Raw genomic sequence first — 6,545 nt, 5'->3', positions numbered from 1 at the left:
AGGCTGGGTGCCAGCTGAAGCTGCAGCACCAAGGGTCCTCCTGAAGGCACTCAGCAAAGTAATCCTTTAGAGAAGATGGACAGCACATCCCTGGGAAGGCCAAGTGGGAAGATGTTCTCCAGGCCCAGTCAAATGATCAATCAAACACCGTCATCTCAGTCACCTCAGACTTTTTCCTGTTGGCCGCCCTCACTGTACAAATAGCCCAGCAGCATCAGGATCAGTCATCAATGGTGGGTAACCAGAAGGCCATGTTGGAACAGGCGCTGGCAAAGGTCATAAACTTGGGGTTGAACTGCAAACAGGTGATGGGGCCAGAGTGCTTCCCATCCAGTACAGCTACTTTTATACCACTCTCCCCATTCCACACATGGAATTTGCCATCTTCTGAACCAATCATAATAAACTGTGAATCTGGAGTAAACGAAGCTTTGAGTGTAACAGCTTTCCTATTAGCATAACCCCCAAATGTGTGCATCACCACACCCTTAAATGCGTCAATGAGGCGGATGAAGCTGCCATTGGTGGAGATGAGTATCAGTTTGCCAACGTTGCTGAACTTAAGTCCTGTCCACTCACAAGTCCGATCATATTGCATCTTAAAGGTAGCAAATGGACCCTTATCAAAAGAACAAAGGTCATAAAGTTTGACCATTTCTGAGTCGATACCTACAGCAAAAATTAACCCTTCTGGATCAAAGGAACAGACGGGTTTGCCCTGTAGATGCATGAGACCCTGGCAGTTAGGAGACCGGAGATCCCAGAGTTGAATGGTCTTATCAAGAGACCCAGAAATGAAAGTGTCATCCACAGGTGATATGTACAAGGCCACCACCCTCTTGCTGTGTCCAGGAAAGTATCTGATGTATTTATTGTCATGCAAGAACAAGTAACGAATAGTATCGTCTATTTAGTTAGAGCTGTAAACGACTGTGTTTGCTGCATGGGTGTATCTGATGAGGTCCACACCATATTTCTTACTGTACAGGGTTCTCTTTGGTTTGCCCTCCTGGCAGTCATATAGCACGATGGAGTCATCATCACTACTGGAGATGACCGTCTCGCCATTGCATACCCCAATTTTAAGAGGGTTATTTGATTTCCTGGAGTCTAATTTCTTGAGTTCCTTGTATGTTTTGGATATTAGTCCTCTATTAAGGCATAGGATTAATAAAAACCTTTTCCCAATCTGTTAGTTGCTGTTTTGTCCTAATTTCAGTGTCTTTTGCCTTACAGAAGCTTTGCAATTTTATGAAGTCCCATTTATCAATTCTTGATCATATTGCATAAGAAATTGTTCTGTTAAGGAAACTTTCCCCAGTGCCCATGTGCATGAGGTTCTTCTCTGATTTTTCTTCTATTAGTTGGAGTTTATCTGGTTTTATGTGGAGTTCCTTGTTCCACTTGAACTGAAGCTTTCTACAGAGCTATAGGAATGGATCAATTTTTTTTCATCTACAAGTTGACAATGGTTGAAACAGGACCATATGTTGAAAATGCTTCCATTTTCCAATGGATGATTTTAGCTCCTTTGTCAAAGATCAAGTGACCATAGGTGTGTGAGTACCAGCCTGTTTTCTCTTGGGTCAGGAATATGGGCAGAAAGTAATTGTCTCCTGTGTGTTCTCAGGACTGTCTGCACTTCTGAGGGTCCAGCTTCCCCCTAACTTTATGAAGAATTGGACATAGTACTACTGAGGGCCCAGTTATAACACTCCTGGGCATATCCCCTGAAGCTGCTCCAACATATACCAAGGACACATGCTCTACTGTGTTCATAGCAGCCCTATTTATAATAGCCAGAAATTGGAAATAACCCAAATGTCCCTCAAAAGTGGATTGGTTACAGAAAATATGTTAAATTTATACAATGGAGTACTATTCAGCTATTAAAAACAGTGACTTAATGAAATTCATAGACAAATGGATAGAATTAGAAAATATTAGCCTGGAGAGGTAGCCCAATCACACACACACACAAAATACATAGTATGCACTCACCAGTAAGTGGATATTATCCCAAAAGCTCAGATTATCCAAGATACAATCCACAGACCACATGATGCTCAAGAAGAAGTACAAAAAAAAAAGAGCAGATGCTTCAGGCTTTAGAAGGGGGAACAAAAATATTCACGGGAGGAAATACAGAGACAATGTTTGGAGAAGAGACTGAAGCAAAGGTCATCCAGCAGTTCATTTACTTATGGATCCCTCCCATATACATACAGCCACCAAACCCAGACAATATTGCTCATGCCAAGAAGTGCATGCTGACAGTTGCTTTATACTGCTGTCTCCTGAGAAGCTCTGCCAGAGCATGGCAAATACAGAGGCAGATGCTCAAAGCCAACCATTGAACTGAGAATGGAATCCACACTGGAGGTGTTAGAGAATGGTTTGGAGGAGCTGAAGGCTTTTGCCAACCCATAAGAAGAACAATATCAACCATTCAGAACACCCAGAGAATAAATCAACATTCAAAGTGTACACATGGAAAGTCCCATGTCTCCAGTTGCATATGTATCAGGAGATGGCCTTGTTGGGCCCTAATGGGAGGAGAGGACCTTGGTTCTGCCAAGGCTAAATCCCTTAGTGTAGGGGAATGTCAGGGTAGGGATGCAGGAAGGGGTAGTTAGATGCGTGGGGGAATACCCTCATAGAATATGGTAGAAGAAGAATGGGATAGAAAGGTTACAGATGGGAAACCTGGAAAGGGGATAACATTTGAAAGTAAATTTAAAATATTCTCACAAAAAGGAATAGTCCTTCTTAAAAAAACAAATTTATATCATTTTCTTAATTTTCCGTCTATCAGATTTAGAATATTTTGCTTTATACTTTAACTCTTGGAGTGCTCTAAATTTAATTTTGTTTGCAATCAGAGGTAAAGAGTGAGTCTCATCCTTCTACATGTAATTACCTAATTTTACAAGAACAATATCTTTAGGATTCTCTATTTTTTTCACTGTGTATTTCTTGGTAACATTATAAAATTCAGGCTATACATGAGTGGATTTATGTCTGTCCTGACAATTTTATGCTATTGAATAATGTATATATTTATATTAGATTAGTATGATATCTTAATTATTATAGATCTGTATTATCATGTAATAAGTAGGAGGCGTTACTTCCAGCAATGATCCTACTTTTCAGTATTCTTTTGATTTTACATTCGTCCATGTGATTACAAATTGAATGTAGTTCTATTTTTAGTTTCTGTGAAAAAGTGGATTGGTACTTACTGAAAATTATTGATTATATGATATTTTTCTAAAATAACTATTCTCAGAATATTAAACAAATACCTGAGCATGAGAAATCTTACAATTATCTGGTATCTCTTCAACTGTCCTAATTTTTAAAATAATTTTCTAACTTCTTCCAATTTTTTTCCATTTTTTGTTTATTTTTGATATGGGGCTTCTTTATGTATCAGCCATGGCCGTTTTCCGGTGAACGCCTCATTCTCTGGACTAGGCTGGCCTTGACCTCAGTGAGGTACCCCTATTTCTATCTCCCAATTGCTGAGATTAAAGATGTGCACCACCACTACTGTGTAGACATTTTATTTTTTCATTTAATTTTATATCAATTATGTTTTGCCGAATATTTTGAATGTGTTAATTTCCATGATTCCTTTTTTGATATGTTTCTCTTTTGTATAAAGGAAATGGACTTACTTTAGGAAGTTTTGTTTTTGTTTGTTATGATTTTGTTCTGCTTTTTTAAAAATATACTTTCTTTATGTGTAATAGAATCCTAATCTTCTTCAAATAATCATAATTTAGCTTCTTCCTTTCCCATTTATATTGCCTTTTCTCCCTCAAATATCCTATTGTTCTGATCAAGATTTCGTGCATTACATCTCAAATTTCCCATGATGTTTACAGTACCTGTTGTATTTTATCAAAGCATATTTCTATATCATCATTCAAGAACATTTTCACAATGTGATTTTATTTATGTGGTATATTACCCATTTTACACATTTTAAAAGATTTCTAATACACATAATTTTTTGTAATTTTTTATTGGATATTTTTATTCATGTTTCAAATGTTATTCCCTTTCCTGGTTTCCTGCCATAAGGCCCCTATCTCACCTCACTTCCCTTATTCTATGACGGCTTTCCCCCTCCCCAATCAGGCCCCTTTCCATCCCCCCTGATATTTTCCTACACTGCTGGTCCAGCTTTGGCAGGAGCAAGGGCATTTCCTTTCAGTAGTGCCCAACAAGTCCATCTTCTGCTACATATGCAGTTCAAGCCATGGATCTATCCATGTATAGACTTTGGGTTGTGGTTTCATCCCTGGGGTCTCTGGTTGGTGGTATTGTTGTTCTTACAGAGTTGCAAGCCCCTTAAGCTCCTTCAATACTTTTTCTAATTCCTCCAGTGTTTACCCTGTTCTCACTTCAGTGCTTTGCTGCTAGCATTCACCTCTGTATCAGTCATGCTCTGGCTGCATCTCTCAGGAGACAACTATATCAGGGTCCTGTCAGTATGATCTTCATGTGTTCATTAATATTTTCTAGTTTTGGTGGGTGTGGGTATATGTGTGTATATATGTGTGTACATATGTATGCTGTATACCCATGTGAGGCAGGCTCAGAATAGCCATTTCTTCAGTCTCTGCTCAGAAATTTGTCTACAAATCCCCATCTATGAATATTTCCCCCATTTTAAGAAGAGCTGAAGCATCTGCAAGTTAATCATCCTTCTTGAGTTTCATTGTGGTCTGTGAATTATATCTTGCATAATACAAGTTTTTGAGCTAATATCCAATAAGCAGTCAGTATATACCATTTTTGTTTTTCTGTGATTGGGTTAGCTCACACGGGATGATATTTTTTAATTCCATCCATTGCCCGATGAATTTCATAAAGTCATTGTTTTTGATAGCTGAATAGTATTTCACTATGAAGATGTACAATATTTTCTATAACAATTACTCTGTTGAAGAGAATCTGGGTACTTTCCAGCTACTGGATGTTATACATAAGGTTGCTGTGAACCTAATGGAGCATGTGTCTGTATTGTATGTTGGAGCATCTTTGGGTATATGACCAAGAGATATTCTGTTCAGGTATGGCATTCTCCAATTTTAATAACTGATTCTGTTACTTTAGGAGTTATGTGGATGTACAGTTGATTTATCTGTTCCCAATTTAACTTTGGTACCTGGTATTTATTGAGAAAATTGTCCATTTCCTCCATATTTTTGGATTTTGCTGAATATAATCTTCTGCAGTAAGAGCTGAAGTTGTTTTGAATTTTCTCAGATTCTGTTGTTGTCTCCACTTTCATTTATGACTTTGTTAATTCAGATACACTATCTGTGCCCTTTGATTATTCTGGCTAAGAGCTTCTGTATCTTGTTGGTTTCACAAGGAACCAGCTCTTGGTTTTGTTGACCCTTTGTATAGCCTTTTTTGTTTGTACGTGGTTGATTTCAGTCCTGAATTTGATTATTTCCTGGCTTTTACTCTTCTTGCGTATATTTGCTTCTTTATTTCTAGCACTTTTAGGTGTGCTGTCAAGCCGCTACTGCATCATCTCTCCAGTTTCTTTTCAGAAGCACTCAGAGTTTTCCTCTTAGCACTGCTTTCATTGTGTCCGATAAGTTTGTGTATGTTATGCCTTCATTATCATTAAATTCTCAAAAGTCTTTGATTTCTATCTATGTTTATTCTTACAGCCAGTTATCATTGAGTAGAGACTTGTTCAACTTCGATGTTTATGGGGACTTTCTCTTATATTTGTTGATATTGAAGACCAGCCGTAGTCTAGTGTGATCTGATAGAATGCCTGGAATTATTTCAATCTTCATGTATCTGTTGAGTCCTGTTTTATCACTGATAATATGACCAATATTGGAAAAGGTACCATGACGTGCTGAGTAATATATATGTTTTAGGAAGAAATGTTCTGTTAAATCCATTTGGTGTTTTTCTGTCAGTTTCTCTATGTCCCTGTTCAGCTTCTGTTTCCATGATCTTTCCTTTGATGAGTGAAATCTCCTCATCTTTCATGAGTGTTGAAATCTCCTACTATCATTGCGTTAGGTGCAATGTCTGCTTTGACCTTTAATGTAGTTTCTTTTATCAATGTAGGTGTCCTTGCATTTGGAGCATAGATGTTTAGGATTGAGAGTTCACCTTGATGGATTTTTCTTTTGATGAATATGGTATCTTTCCTTATCATTTTTGATAACTTTTGGTTGAACATCGATTTTATTCTATATTAGAATGACTATTCCAGCTTTCTTCTTCAGAATATTTGCTTGTAAAATTGTATTCCTGTCTTTTACTCTGAGGTAGTGTCTGTCTCTGTCACTGAGGTTTATTTCTTTGTGCAGCAAAATGCTGGGTCCTGTTTATGCCAACAGTCTTTTAGTGTATGTCTTTTTATTGGTAAATTGATCCGATTGATGTTAAGAGATATTAAGGAATAGTGATTATTGTATCCTGTTGTTTTTGTTAGTAGAGGTGGAAAATGGGTCTTTTTTAAGTTTTTTTATTTTTATTTTTTTATTTCATTTATT

The 6,545-nt window shown here is 37.5% G+C and overlaps 1 pseudogene; it reads right to left on the bottom strand.

The window, feature by feature from the left end:
- Positions 1-208: 208 nt before the first annotated feature.
- On the bottom strand, positions 209-4,161 carry Wdr82-ps1 (WD repeat domain 82, pseudogene 1; annotated as a pseudogene).
- Between the last annotated feature and the right edge of the window lie 2,384 nt (positions 4,162-6,545).

The sequence above is a fragment of the Rattus norvegicus genome, chromosome 14 (genome assembly GCF_036323735.1).
Source record: "Rattus norvegicus strain BN/NHsdMcwi chromosome 14, GRCr8, whole genome shotgun sequence".
Taxonomy (NCBI): domain Eukaryota; kingdom Metazoa; phylum Chordata; class Mammalia; order Rodentia; family Muridae; genus Rattus; species Rattus norvegicus.
The sequence above is the reverse complement of the archived record's forward strand: the minus strand, read 5'-3'. Positions and strand labels throughout refer to the sequence as shown.